The sequence below is a fragment of the Triturus cristatus genome, chromosome 6 (assembly GCF_964204655.1).
Source record: "Triturus cristatus chromosome 6, aTriCri1.1, whole genome shotgun sequence".
Lineage (NCBI taxonomy): Eukaryota > Metazoa > Chordata > Amphibia > Caudata > Salamandridae > Triturus > Triturus cristatus.
Genome location: NC_140589.1, coordinates 1,839,933,110 through 1,839,948,831, shown reverse-complemented (window position 1 = coordinate 1,839,948,831; position 15,722 = coordinate 1,839,933,110). Strand labels below are relative to the sequence as shown.

At 50.4% G+C, this 15,722-nt stretch overlaps 1 protein-coding gene across 3 annotated transcripts in view; it reads right to left on the bottom strand.

The window, feature by feature from the left end:
- Window positions 1–15,722, bottom strand: part of LOC146822157 (uridine-cytidine kinase-like 1) — a 280,047-nt gene that overhangs the window by 150,355 nt on the left and 113,970 nt on the right. The window lies entirely within an intron of this gene.

Here is a 15,722-nt window from a genome sequence, read left to right as displayed (position 1 = left end):
AGCACCGCCGGAATCAGGGGAATGGGTGGAAAAGCGTACAGAAAGCTGTTCGACCAATCGATCCATAGCGCATTCCCCAGCGTCCCCCGCTGGTAGTACCTGGATGCGAAGTCTCGGCATTTGCTGTTTTCGGCGGTGGCGAACAGATCTACGTCTGGAGTCCCCCACCTTGCGAAGACTTCTCCTAGTACTTCGTCGTTTATGACCCATTTGTGGTTTTCCTGAATCAGCCTGCTCAAGGCGTCCGCCTGAGCATTCTGCACTCCTGGCAGATGCGTGGCCGTAATGGTCAGTCCTCTGGCCAGCAGCCAGCGCCAGATCGCCTGCGCCTCCTGCGACAGAGTACGCGATCTCGACCCCCCCCTGCTTGTTGAGATAATACATCGTGGTTGTATTGTCCGTCTGTATCAGCAGCGAGTTGGTCTGGAAGGACGGAAGGAAGGCCTTCAGTGCCAGGAAGACAGATCTGAGTTCCAGGAAATTGATGTGGTACGTCGCTTCCAAAGCAGACCACTTCCCCTGAACCTGCAAGTCCCCGGAATGCGCTCCCCAGCCCTGGAGAGACGCATCCGTCACGACACTCGTCGTGGGAATGTCCTTGTGGAAGGGAACCCCCTTGAGGAGGTTTTCCGCCGAACACCACCACTTCAGAGACTGAAGAGCATGCAGCGACAGGCGTATCTTGTCGTCCCAAGAGCCTGTCCTCTGATCCCACTGATCCTCCAAACACTCCTGCAGTGGTCTCATGTGCAGCCGAGCGTGAGGCGTGAGGAAGATACAGGAGGCCATCGATCCCAGTAGAGACGACACCTTCCGCACTGTTGTCGATGGAGCAGTCCTGAGGTCCTGAGCCTTCCGAAGGAGTGATAACCGTCTCTCCTCCGAAGGAGACACGCTTGCTGACCGCGTATCGATGGAGGCCCCCAGGTACTGTATGCACTGGACCGGAGTCGTGACCGACTTGGACATGTTGACGTGTAACCCCAGCTTGTGCAAGAGCTCGCACGTCCATCGGAAGTGTTCTTGCGCTTCCGCGAAGGATGATGCCTTGATCAGCCAATCGTCCAGATACGGGTAGACAAACACCTTGTTCTTCCGCAGGTGTGCCGCCACCACCGCCATGCACTTCGAAAAAGTCCTGGGTGCAGATTTTAGCCCGAATGGCAGTACTGTGTATTGATAGTGATTGGCGCCGACTTGGAATCGCAGGAACTTCCTGTGCTTCCTCGCTATGGGCACATGGAAGTACGCATCCTGTAGATCTATGGCACAGAGCCAGTCTCCCCGTTGCAGCTGAGGGTAAATCTGGTGCAACGAAAGCATACGGAACTTCTCTCTGCGCATCCATTTGTTTGCCTGCCTCAAATCCAGAATGGGCCTGAACTCGTTCTTGTCCTTCTTGCGAACGAGGAAGAACCGAGAGTACAGACCTCTTCCCCTTTGAGACAGAGGTACCTCTTCTACCGCCTTTTTTCTCAACAAGATGTCTGCCTCCGCCTGGAGCTCTCTCAGCTGGAATCGAGAGCTGCCCGGCGGAATCGCTGGAGGCGGGCTGATAAACCGAAGACTGTATCCATTGCAAACAATATTCAGCACCCACTTGTCCTGAGTAATTTTTCTCCACTCTGCCGGAAAAAATTGAATGCTTCCCCCCACTGGAGTGGGTAACGGTTGAGGGGGAAGTAACCGCTCAGGGCCGAGACCCGGCCGGGCCCTTGGTCGTGGTAGTAGCCTGCTGGCCTCCTCTACCCCTCTGGCGTTTCTGGAAGGGCTTGCGGAACTGCTGCTGTTGTGGCTGCTGCTGTCCCGAGCCCTGCCCTCGCCCTCTGCCCGACGATCCGAACCTCCTTTGGAACAGGCGCATCTTTTTCTCGGCCTTCTCCAACCCGACGGCCGTCAGGGTTACCGCTTCAGCCTTCATGCGGGCCATCTCATCGTCCGCATGCTTCCCGAACAGGGTTTCCCCCGAGAAGGGCAGGTTGGCCACTCTTTGCTGCGCCTCTGGCTTGAGGGACGTCAGGCGCAACCACGAATGACGCCGCTGGTGGACGCCGTGACAGTAAGCGTGGGCGGCCAATAAAGCTACGTCCGCCGCTGCGCTGATCGTTTGATTCGAAACCAGCATGCCTTCGCGCACCGTCTCCAAGAAGTCCTCCTTCTTGTCCCGTGGCAGGAGGTCTGCATATTGCTGCAGGGACTCCCACAGGGCCCAGTCGTAATGGCCCAACAAAGCCCCTGCACTCGCCGCCTTCATGGTGGTGGCGGCGGTGCCACACACCTTCCTGCCCGCAGAATCCAGCCAGCGGCTTTCTTTGTCGGGTGGAACCGTGGAGGCCGGGGCGGTCGCATGTTGTTTTCTTGCCGCCGTCACGATCACCGAATCCGGCTTCGGGTCCACTCCCAGAAATGACGGATCCGACTCCGGGGCCCTGTACTTTTTCATGAGCCTGGAAGGAGCGGCCTTCGTCGTCGCGGGAGTAAGGAACAGCTCCAAGGCGGGTTCCACCAGTCCTGGTACCAAAGGCAGTAGGGGGCGAGACAGGTGTTTTTTATGAAGCGTCTCGAATATCACGGACGTCGTGGGTGTTGGAACCGTCACCGTGATACCCAACTTTGCAGCCCCTCGCAACAGCACCTCTTGGAAAGACACCAAGTCGTCCACCGGAGACACCCTCGTCCCCGGGGAGTCCGACAGCGTCGGGGAAAGGCCTCTGTCCGAGGAGCGCGTGCGCGACCTGGACCTATACCTCCTACGGCGTAGTCTTGAGTCCGACGAAGACCGTCCACGGCTCCGTGATCTTCTCCTCCTGTGAGAGCGGGAGCGCGACCTCTTCGGCTTCGGCCTGTCCACCGGTCTCGCTGGTCCAGGCGACCGTGGGCGTCGTGGTTTCGGGGTCCCCTGCGGCGGAGTCGGGTACCGTGGAAGGGAAACCGACCGCGGAGGAACCGGCGGCGGCCCCACAGGGGTGCGTGGCAGCGACAGAGGCTGGGGCGGCGGAGGCAGCGCCCGCGGCCGAGGTGGCGGTGGTGGAGGTGGCGGCGGTGGAGGTGGAGGTGGTGGTGGTGGCGGTGGAGGCGGCGTCGGCGGGAGAGGAGGAGGCGACGGAGGCATCCGCGGCGGCGTATACACCACCGAGTACACCGATCCCGGTGACTCTCTCTTCCTCGACGTCGATCTTCTCCTCGACGTCGATCGTCGCCTCGACGCCGACCTGCGCCTCGACGGCGACCTTCGCCTCGACGGCGACCTTCGCCTCGACGGCGACCTTCGCCTCGACGGCGACCTTCGCCTCGACGGCGACCTTCGCATCGACGGCGACCTCAAGCGTCTCGACGTCGATCTCCTTCTCCTCTTCGACGGCGAGCTGCGAACCCCCGACGGCGAATGCCGACGCCGGGTCCCATCTCGACGACGACCGCTGGACGGGGCCGACGACGGCGTCGTTGCCGACGACGCCGATGTAGTCGACGGCGGCCTATTCAAGTCCCTCGACGGCGATCGTCGACGCCGCTTCTCCCCAGAGCCCTGGGGGGACGGCGAACAGACGGTGGTCATCCTCGTCGCCGTCGACGCCCTCGACGTCGACGGGGAGTGGGAGCGCTTACTGGTCTTCCTGCCCCTGGGGAGCCCCCCAGAGGCCTCAGTATGGGCCAAATCAGCCCCTCCAGACCCACCTGGTGCCTTCAGTCTTCGTTCCTCCAGAACTTGAAGCCTGATCTTCATTCTGTCCCTCAGGGTCCTTGCAGAGAACGAGTGGCAGATGGTACAGCTTTCAGGCACGTGGGACTGGGGAAGGCAACCTATGCACACCTCGTGTGGATCAGTTTTAGCCTTCTTTCGACCACATTCCGGGCACTTGTCGAACAAGCCAGGCATGTTGACAGTACCAGCTACTAAACACAAGAAAAAATGACAAAAATTGCCAAAATCTCAATTAAACCCTTGAAAGGGGAGAGCTCAATGCTCCAGGGTCCTGCTAGCAGGAGCCGGAAAAAAGAACTGAAAGTAAATGGGACCTGCTGGGCATTCTGGGATACTGGGGAAAGTTCTGGAAAACTGGAAAGTTTTCTTAAAGGCACAGTATCCTGTTCCAAGCCACATAATGGCAGCCTATGGGGCTTGTCTGTCCTCTCCTTCCTCTCTATCATTCCAGAGGCTTTTGCTGGTAGAGGCAGGGTTTTTTCCTTTGTGGAGAAAAACTAGACAGGCAGGGCTGTTTGTGGATGTTGGTGGAATTCTAGTTGAAGTACTGGACAGTGTAGCCTGTGGGTATAGGCTGCATTATCTGTCTTTAAATTAAATTCTCTCTTAAAGGTGTATGCAGGTCTGCATGATTTGTCACCTTTTAGAGATTATTTTTTATTGCTCCGGGGTCCACGCACATGGGCGGGACTATTCACTAGATTATGACTATACACAGAGATCCCCTACTACAGAAGAAATTAAAGTCCCACTGTGGCATCACAAAGGGTTTTGGCGGAAACATGTTGCAGACCTTTTATCTGATCATCCTCAGAACTCTGGAAAAGAGAGGTAGTGACAAAAAGGCAATCGGAAGTTCCATGCTCCTCTGCACACGGAATGCTTCTCAGAGGAAAGGCATTCTTAGGAACTCCAAGGCACAAAATTGTTGACAATGTGCATTATCAGCAGTATTCTTGACAATGGCGCATAGATTGAGCCAGGGTCCTCAATGAACTTCGCCATCTGAGTGCAACTGGCATTTGTTATCTGCTAGGCATCAGCAGCTGAGCTCACCCACTGTGGTGTTTAAAGATCCTGCCAGGTGGTGTACCACCAGGGAAATGCCTTAACGATTTGGCCAGTTCCAAAGGCACAGAGCCTCCTGGCAAAACACCCAAGACCCAACCCCACCTTGCTTGGTGCAGTACCACACAGCGGTGGTGTTGTCCTTGAGTATCTGTCTCAGCCATCTCTTAATGGTCAGCAGGAAGGTCTTCAACTTCTAATTAATCGCCCACAGCTCCAACAGATTTAAGTGGAGGCGGGTTTCCACCAGAACACAGAGTCCTCAGCTCTTCACCTCTCCCAAATGGCCTCCACAAGCCCAGTAGAGATGTGTCAGTCACCTCTGTTAATTCTGCATGACTGTCAACGATGCAATAACGTAATCAACCTCTTAAGTAATTGAGCAGCCCGACCCGGCAAATGTTAAAGCTCAGGAATAGAAGAACATGGCTTTTCCAACAAAAGGGAATCATTTAGGAATAATAGCTATTAGCGTCAATTCACACATTACTATGAAAATAAACAGCATCTCAAGCTGAAGTTATGCAAACTGCACCAGCTGTATCAAACATTGCTTTTATGTGGAAGCTTTGTTAAAAGTATGTTTAGGTGGTGAAACGTGTTGGCAGAGTTCATTTTTTATTTGGTCCATTTGTCAGTAACTGACGAACGCTAGCTTAAAATTATTGGCAACAAACACCATCATCAACAGATGTCAATGAACCAACTGGACACATTATGTATAAGATAGAATTATTTCTGCATATGCAAGTGTGAGTTAACTTCATTTTAACGGAATATCTGATGACTGAAGTGACCAAAATAAATGACACAAATAAGAGACTCGCTGTGTGTTTAGTTACCGCTTGGGTTGGACGGTACTTCACGAGCACCTACAGCAAAAGGTTCTCTATTTTTAAGAAAACATTGGTGTAAGAGCCAATGATTGACGACCTACCTTACTCAAGCAATCGACAAAGCAGTTCCCATGCAAACATACACAATGCAGGATAATAAATCAAGGAACAACTTAACTGGCAGATGCAAGTAAACATCTAAAGGACTCCGCACAACAGCTGTGCATTGTTTATTCACATGAACAAGGCTACGTTAATATGATCATTTAGAAGTGTGTTTCCTAATGTAAAGATGTAGCAGAAACAGCATTTGCACCCATTATTTAGGTCTCGCCTACAGACTGTCCAAGACATCTTGCTGACCATACCAAAAACCTACAATGGACTTACTACTGGTTACCTTCCCTGACCATCTAATTTGCTTGCCTTTCTTCCCGATGGCTTTCCACCCTATGTGTTTCTCTGTTCCCGGAGGCATGCACACGCACCATCATATCATTACCCGTGGAGCGTCATGTGGCATGTGTACGTTCAACACATTATGCTTTTCTTCCTGTTTTTTTCTTGTTTTTCTTTTTGACAATACGGAACATCATCAGCAAATAGTGCTGACTTTGCCAATGTTTGCGAATACCTGCTGATCTGCACAATAAGGTACTCAAAAGCATGCTCAGGGGAATTAATTTGCAGCCTGGTGTTTTTGCTCATGACTTTCCTGCTCAGGTCTCGATGACACCTCCGAGACGTGCAGAGTTTTTCTTGGAGTAGGGGGAGTGGGGGGGCTGCAATGACAGCACCCGCTGACATTTCCAAGCTGATGTTTTTATGGTCAAATGTAGTTTATAAGCGCCTCACCCTGTGCTGTACATGCCCTCGGAGAAGCATTCACTGGTGTGAAGGAATATTTCTCCTACATGTGGACTGCCCCTTGTCTACGTGAAAGGATGAAAGCTTCAGCTACTGTCGCAAAAGAAGCACTATAGAGAAAGGAGTTATTAACCTTCAGTGGAGCTCTTTCTGGTGGATACTCCACCTGCAGATTACTCACTTAGTGAAGGTGTCAGGTGCCAGACTGGATCCAGAAACTCTTGCAATAGCTCCTGCGTGTTGAAAGGTGGTGCCCTCGGCCTCCATTGGCCTCAGTCCCGCCTCATCACATTACGAAAGAGCTGTAATTACGCACCACTCCGATGCCGTGACTTCCGTTTTCTCCTGTGTTTTCCATGCCATGGAACAGAGTGTAGGTGACAAGGCAAATATGGTACTGGTAGTGTGAAAAAATGACTTGGTGCCTTTTGAGCCCCAAAACTCCACTTCAGAGAATGGAGACGCGGTCAGTGGTTAAAATAAGTATCCATCAGACAGAGCAATATTGAAGGTAAGTAACTTGAACTTCTTATGGATACTTTTATGTGTCCTTGTGGGTCATTATAAAAGGAACACTCCATCCATGCAAGTAGGTCTGAAAAGCGGACTTGCAGCAGGAAGTTCTGCAGAACGGAGCCGGCTAAATGACCCGCATAACCACCATAGTGCCTAAATGAACCAATCCTATACTATATTGGCAGAGTGGCAAACTGTTGGCTCACTCCAAAGAGCTGCCATATGCTTAAAGAAAGTACCTCTGTTTCCTTTTAATTTTAGGAAGCTTGAATAGGTTTGAGTCTGGGGTTCTAAGCAGTTATGTTCAACACTTCCTTCCCTTTTGCATTTGCTACAGGTAGAATACAGAAGCAAAGGTGGCCATGAACTGCATAGGCTACCTTAAGACCTATGCATGGCCGGCGTAGTCTTTCAATGACCCCTATACAGACAGTGCACACGTCTGGTTTAAAATCGGTTGGGTAATGCAAGGAAGCAACCACAGAAATCTGAGCTTAGAACACGTATGCATGTGCCTGTAGAACGACTGGACACTGGCATACAAATTAAAGACTCATATCCCTACTGGTAAGTTGGAGTCCCCGCTCCTCCAGGGAACAGGATGGCATCTTCAGTGCAGCAGTAAATCACAAGAGGTTCCATTTAGTTTTGCATTCATTCCCCTTAAAGGAGGCGCTGCCCTAAACCTCACTTATAAAGATTCCTATTCACAGTTACTAGCTAAGACTGCCCATTGGATAAACATTAATTTAAGGGACCCAGGGTGTGCCACAAGAATGACGTGCTTGGCGCCAACAGACTTTATTCAGCAGTCACAGGAGGAGAGGTGGGAATGCCCAAATCCCATTGTCTGCTCTGATGTTGAGGGATCCGGACAGATGACTGGCACTGTACAGGATCTCCTTCACTTTCAGTAAGCACTATAGCCTCATCACCTCTGTGCAGAGCATGTGACCCCACACCGCCCTCCTTTCTACAATGCCACTTAACAGTTGTGGAGTCTGTTAGTACCTGGATACACCTGCTCTTGTTTGACAGCAGAAAGCCCTTGAGAGCCAGCCAAATGGAGCTTCAGAAAATGTAAGTGATGGTGTTGCTCATTCAGAGACCAAAGGCTTCCTTCCAGTGTCCACACATCATGTGACCCCTGCAGAAGAGAGAAGATGCATCTGTCAGCACTGGGACTGCACGTCAGACTGGCTTCCGTATTCCACCATTGAAGGCCCTGAGCCACCTCAGACACATCAATCCTGTCTGAAAAGTACCCTAAATGCTGGACTAACTTTAGAAGCAGATTCAGCTGAACAGCCCGAGCATGAGTGAGCTGCAAGCGTAAAGTACCAGCAGGATGCCAGAAGACCATGTAGCCTAAACTATTGAAGCTACAACAGAAGGTCCCATCTGAAACATTCGAATAATCGCCTGAATGTGGAGGTCGCTGTAATTTAGAAAAGCCTTAAAAGTACCAGCTTCCAAGACCGTTCCGATCAAGGGCAAGTCTCAAGATTTGGACTAATTGACAGAAAACTTCAACATCGTTAAGTGCAGGTGGTCCAAGACTAGTTGAAATGAGCCAACCTTCAACAGCCAAGGACATCATGCATTCTTCACGGTCCAAGGGCAGCAAACTGTGCAGGAGTCATCTTAAACTTCTCCTCAAGAAAGGACTTCAGCAACTTGAGGCCTATAATTGGTTTCCAGTCTTGGTACTTCTTTGGGCCCAGAAGTTCCACGAGTAACAGCCCATCCTAAATGTTTTGGGCACAATCTTGATCATACTGCTGGCAAGAAACATCAACACCTCCAACTAAAATTGGAGAAATGCGGGGAAAGGTGTTCAGAAAAGAGAGGTCATAACCAACTTGGCCAGTCTGGAGGACACAGTGGTCTGAAGTGATCAAGCACCAATAGTGTAGACCATGCTGGATTCAACACACTACCGGCCCTTGAACCCATTGGAGGGAGAACTAAAAGGGTTTGGAAGCATTATTTGGAGAGGAGGGGCAGAAGACTGGTGCTGCTTCTGTCTTCATCCTTTGATACTGCCAACTCCTCCTGGTGCCACAAAAAATCTGAGCTGGCTGTTGCATGGGCTGAGAAGGTTGCTGCTAGTAACCTCTGAGCTTCCTATGTTGCTGATGGAATTAATGGGCGGGCATAACAATCCGAAGGAGTGAGCTATCATCGTGCTATTTTTGAGGCACTCAAAGGCATATGCGGTCGTCTCTCCATAACTTCTGGCCCCAGCAACAGACATATTGATCAAGGATGCCTGGAAGCATCATGGAAATCCAGTTGGGGGTATCAAGATGTGATGTCTAATAAGGACACTGATAACCATTGCATAAAAAAATTGAGTCAGAACGAAAAATCTGTTTAAGTGTGTCTTGGCCATCATGGTGTCTCTGTATTATAGCATAACGCAGACCCTCAGGCTGAGGGTGAAACCTCTAGTTGACATGCGACTACCATCTGTGTCTCTGGACATGCACAGTGAGAGGTAGTGACAGCATACAATTTTTTAATCCAGTGTTTGGGCATGTCTTTTTACCTATTACAAATAAGAGGGCGATGCAGTCAGGCCCACTCAATTAACATTCAGCTTGCGTGTCATGCAAGTAGCTACACTGACTTCACTGCATGTATGCTGCGTGCATGTGGTGTCTATCACGACTGGGAGCAGGACTCCGTGTTTTTGAACGTATGTATGTTGTATTCAGGGAGATCCATTTCAGATGGACCCTAGTTTTGACACAGCACACGATGCAGCCTACAATACAGCCTCCCCAGATGGAGGAAGTGTATTGCCTGCACTCCTTAGCTGGATGGTGTAGCTATTCAAACTGACGAAAGGCGGCACACCCACTTTTGGAAAGTCTGTGTGACCTAAATAGTGAATAGCCAATTAGTCCACCCAGAGTACTGCCATTTGGTTGATGGTGGGGAAATGGGGGTGGGCAGCAGATTCAGTTGTTGGAAGGGGAAAGGTATAGACAAAATATTGGCCTTTTGTCTTCCTTTAAGTGGATCATCCAGGAAAGCGGATGAAAGCAGATGCAGAGCCTCACGTGTATTATGCTTTCGCAATAGGGACTTCTGCTTGCAGCCAGCATCCTCACTACGTGCTGCGATACCCATCATCTTACATCTAGAATCTGTCTGCATTGAGGAAATAAGGAGTTTGGAAAGTCCCAATCCGGTTACTGAACTGTAGAGTGGATCCACTGCCTAGAAATCAAGAATAAACGTGGGACCCTAGCTTCCCGCCTGGTTCCAGTTCAAACAGTTACACTGATCAAGGACCGGAGTACTTCAATCAATCAGGGATTTTTTAAGAGCACTACTCACCTGTGAGGGTCTCAAGGCGCTGGGGGAGGGGAGGCATGAAATGCAGCTCCGGGACAGCCAAAAAGCCATATCTTGAGGCTCTTCCTGAAAGGGTGCAGGGTAGGGGAGCGTCTGATGGTGACTGGGAGGTCGTTCCAAGCTTTGGCTGCGACATAGGAGAAGGCTCTACCTCCAGCTCTGGTTCTGCGGAGTCGCTGCCAGGGCGGGCGGAGGTTTCTTTTGAGTTCATAGAAAGATTCTTTTGTTGAGATATTGGAGTCTGATGGTGTGGAGGGATTTGTAGATGTGGGTGAGTAGTTTGAAAATTACTCTCTTCTCAACGGGGAGCCAATGGAGGTCTTGCAGGTGTTGGTTTATGTGCTAATTTCGTGGGGTGCCGAGGACCAGTCTGGCTGCGGTATTCTGGATGGTCTGGAGCTTGTGTAGCAGGGATTTGTTGATTCTCGCTTAGAGGGCGTTTCTGTAGTCCAGTCTGCTAGTAATAAGTGCATGGGTGATGGTCTTTCTGGCTTCGGGGGAATCCACTTGAAGGTCTTGTGAAAGACGCGGAGGGAGTTGAAGCAGGTGGAGGCGACGGCGATCTGGCGAGTCAGGGTGAGGGAAGAGTCTAGAATGATGTTGAGGTTTCAGACATGGTCCGTCGGGTTGGGAGGGTTTCCGAGGGCGGAGAGCCACTAGAAGCTATCCCAAGCGGTGAAGGAGAGTCCAAGGACAAGGACCTCTGTCTTCTCAGAGTTCAGTTTTAGGCAGCTGTTGCTCATCCAGGCTGCGACGTCTCATTTTTTCCTGGCAGCTGAGTCTGGTGTCTTCGGGGTTATTCGTGAAGGAGGGGATGAGCTGGGTGTCATCGGCGTAGGATACTATGCTGAGCCCATGCTGTCCGACGATGGCGGCGAGGGGGGCCATGTAGATGTTGAAAAGTGTGAGGCTGAGCAATAATCCTTGGGGTACTCCGATGTTGGTCTCTGAGTTCGGAGAGGAAGAGTGGGAGTCTGATCCTTTGGGTTCTGCCGGTGAGAAAGGAGCAGGTCCAGCCGAGGGCTGATCCCCATATGCCAACGTCATGGAGTATGGCTGCAAGAGTGCGGTGGGAGACTATGCCGAAGGCTGCGGAGAGGTCTAGCAGGAGGAGGGCTGCGGTGTGTCCCTGGTCGAGTAGCACGCGGATGTCGTCAGTGGCAGCAAGGAGGGTGGTCTCGGTGCTGTGGCATCCGGACTGGCAGGAGTCGAGGATGGCATTCTCTTTGATGAAGGTGGTCAGTTGAGCGCTGATGAATTTCTCGGTGACTTTGGCTGCAAAGGGAAGGAGAGAGATGGGCCGGTAGTTTTTCAGGTCCGTCGGGTCATCTGAAGGTTTCTTGAGGAGGGGCTGGACCTCTGCCCGCTTCCAGCCCTTGTGGAAGATGCTGGATTCGAAGGTGGCTTTGATTGTGCGTCGTCGTCCGGGTGCAATGGCGGCAGCTCTGAGGAAAATGTGAGGTGGGCAGGGGTCTTTGGGGGCTCCCGAGTGGGTGCTCATCTTGGTCGTGGTGGTGTCCTCTGTGGTGACCGGTGTCCAGATGGTGATGGTGGGCTGGCTGTCATTGCTGGTGGGAAGGGCGGTTTCAGGGGTCTGTTCGCTGAAGTGGTCGTGAAGGGCCTGGATTTTCAGGAGGAAGGAGTGTAGCTTGTTGCAGAGGTCCTGGGACGGCGTGACGTCCGTGGCTTCGTTGGGGGGTTTGGCGAACTGTTGGATGACGTTGAAGAGTTCCTTTGAGTTGATGGTGTTGGTGAGGATTTTGTTCCCGATGGTAGATCTTATGAGTTGGTGGTATTCTGTCATGGCATGCTTGTAGGCAGACTGGTCTTTGGTGGCTCTGTTTCTCCATCGTTTCTCGAGTTGTCTGCAGGAGCTTCTGGCTTCTTGGAGGTCGGTGGTAAACCAAGAGAACACAAGGCAGAGTACACAGAAAATGTATCTGATCCAGGTCTGGTATTGCCAAGACAAAACCAAAGGAGATGATGGACGGGTGTTGAACATTGCAAGCACTCACCCCCAGTCAACTGATGTGGGTTTAATCCACCATCATCATCCTTTAGCTCACTCCGCCACCTGAGTTCAGACATGGCCATATGCAAATCAGTCTGACCCTGTGCCTCATGGGAACAGCCCAGCCCGAACTGCCAAGCCAGGTCTTCCCTGGACCAGAAACAACCATTCTGGGACCTGGTATTGCCAAGAACCAGACTCCGGAAAGCAAGGGAGTATCAACTGAAGTCTGCACATCTTGCTGGAGAGGCTGTGAACCCCCCTGAACCCTGGGAGACTGCCTGCTAAGAGGGGAATAGGAAGTACCTTGTCCCATAGCAGCGTTCTGCCTGAGGAGAATCTGCTCAGAAGCATTGTTCCAAGGAAGTGTGTTCAGAGCTGACCTACATGAGCCCCAGGGTCTCCTGGCTCCCTTCCAGAGCAAAGACCAAGCATGTATGTCACTAAAGGGCCTACTCCACCAATTTCCACAGAGGACCAGTAACTACTACAACTTCATACACCCTGAGAAACCTGCTCAAGCACCACAGCCCAGAAGAAAGACTTCTCTCCGCCCCCAACAACTCGAACCACCTGTCTGGAGAGCTGTCAACAAGCAACTGCTTTCTTCACTGGCATGAAGCAAAGAGAAGGAGGTGGGGTGACCTCATCAAGCTCCATCGACTGCAAACATGCCTGCCCATCCTGTTCAAACAAAAGCTGCACACCAGAGTGCGTTCCATGTCAGGTACAGACCTGTGCTATATGGCTAAACAGATTTGGTAGGATTTTTAAAGATAACTGCAACCCCCATAAAAGGACTGCATGGTCAAAGATAAAACTGACTTATGGGCCACAGAATATAGGAAGGCTGCTACACTTCATTATAGCGAGCCTGAATGTAATTAGACTTTGTCTCCGAGGAGGGCACCCCTTGACCCCATAGAGTGCATCCTGGCAGTGCTACCTTTTTGCTATGTATGGCATTACGTTTTGGTGCAATTTAAACCAAGCGCTGTGCTGGAAATTAATTTATTGCGATTAGTGTTTGGCTGCTTGAGTACCCTGCACCCATTGGACTGTTTGCCCTCGCTACCCCAAGAGTCAAGGTCAGTAGAGGTGTACATGGCCCATTTTACAATGCCATAGTAGGCCAGCCAACAGAACACCAATGGTATGCGGCCCCAGCCACCTTGTAAGAGGCCCAAGTAACCTATGTTTGCCCTGTGGCCTTGAGAAAGGGTTCTGACAAGGAGATTCTCTGCAAGAGCAGTAAATAGTTTTGACCAACCAATAATGATTGGGCCGAGGAAAGCCTTGTTAAATTGCAACGGAGGCTCAAAGGTGGAAGGTCTTGTAGAGCAGTAAATAGTTTTGACCAACCAACAATGATTGGGCCGAGGAAAGCCTTGTTAAATTGCAACAGAGGCTCAAAGGTCTTGTTTGCAAAAAGTTCTTTCAATGGAGGAGCAAATGAGGCCTGTGTCACAAGAGTAGAGGCACAGCCCCCTGCTCACACCCCTCCCCCACCCCTCCCCAGATCAGTCGGTGCCAGGGGAGGACCCAGTGGTGAATGTTCTATTGGGAGCACAGACAGGACCATGGGGACATTACTTGCACCAGATGGAGGCAGGATGAAAAAGATTTGCAACATAGCCCTCTTGAATGATGCAATTTGCCGATGATGGCCCAGGACACATTGGCTCCAGATTCTCCTTTTGGATTGAAGCAGTGAGGCTGGAATCTGGTTTCTCGAACGCAGACTGTGTGAACCCAGTCCCTGTTGAAGGATCATTGGGATGTTGAAGGCTTGTTTTAAGCTTCACCTTTGAGTTACCTTATGAGTGCCGACTGGGACTGGCCATACAATCTGGATCAAACCCACATCCCCAGTGATGTAAAGCTCGATTTCCTACTCCCTGATGGCTCTTGGCTTCTTCAGGGAGCATGCATCACAGGACTTTGAGCCGTGTTTGCTGCTGAGGCACCAAAGGCAGATGTCAGGCAGGTCCATTATTGACATGATTCCAGCACGCACAACACTGTTTGCAGTTTGTCGTTTTCGGAGATGTATCTGCACATCACCATAATAATTTGGAGTAAGAAAAATGCCTTTGGCAAAAGTACAGGCAATAGTAAAAGTTGTGCTTGTGATCCTCTTCGAAGAGAGTATAATAAGAAGTGACATCAGCATGCAAGGGTACCGTCTCTAGATGGCTCCATGTGGTTATGTCCAGAGGTGGGATGGAGGGGTGACTGAGGCAGATGACACACCCTATTGACAAGCAAGAGTTATGTCAAGAGTTTCTGGATCCAGTCTCATGACTGGACAGATTCACAAGGCGAGGAATCTGCAGTTAAAAGTAGTCATTTGGAGGAAGTGCAGATATCATGAAACATCTTGCAGATATCACGAAATTGGTTTGCCAATTTAATACATTGCAGAATTCAACTCCAAAGCAAATGACATACGGTTCTTAGGAGCCCGTGCATGGGGTTTTATTTTATAACAGGGCTGTACTAACTGCACGCAACTAGCCCTTAACGGTCTGCAACTCTCGGGCATTCATTTACGGGCTTGAGTTTTACCAATCGTCATCAGCTGTAAACTGAATGGCGTTTGGCCACGGAACAAAATGGCAACCGGACTGAACCTTCCGAAGTAATAATACGATTACTAGATTTCAAGTCCTGGGCAGTCGTTTGACAAACCTATATATTCTGGGAGGTAAAGCCCGGACCATAGAATAAAGCAATATTTCTGAGGTAAGAAGACAACAGGAAACGTTTGCCCTGGTGAGATAGGGTCCTCCGGTAATCCCAGAAAAAGTGACCTAGAAATCCATGGCCTACTTGAAATTTTTTGAGCTAACTGAAGAGAGGTCACAAAAATACAGAACAAATGAGGCTTCCAACCCTTTCTGAACCAGACTGTCCTTTGCAAATCTTAGGAGACAATCTTATAAGTTAGTTTAATTTTTACCTCCAAGAGACTGATTTTGTGTCACACAGAAAAACATGAAGTGTTCAGGTAGTAGGCCAAGTAGATTCTATAGAGAGAAAGTGGTCTCTGGATCAACCGCCTTCAGCCAGTGATCTCCCTTTGTTTTCATGGTCTGCCACTGCTTGGATGGGTTGTCCATCTAGGCCATGATATTTCATGGATTGTTGCATTGTCCCCTTTCTGTTCCCATTAGACTGTGGTGATGGGGCTCAAAAAAGAGCTTTTCTTAAAACTAGACAGCATGTCCCATTTGAGGCATTTACTTCCACACATTTTAATTCTGGTTTATGGCTTTTTAAAATGTATTTATGAAGTGCAAATACAGTGTGCCATTCACTAACAGTTTTGCATGATTTCTTTTATCTGCAATCA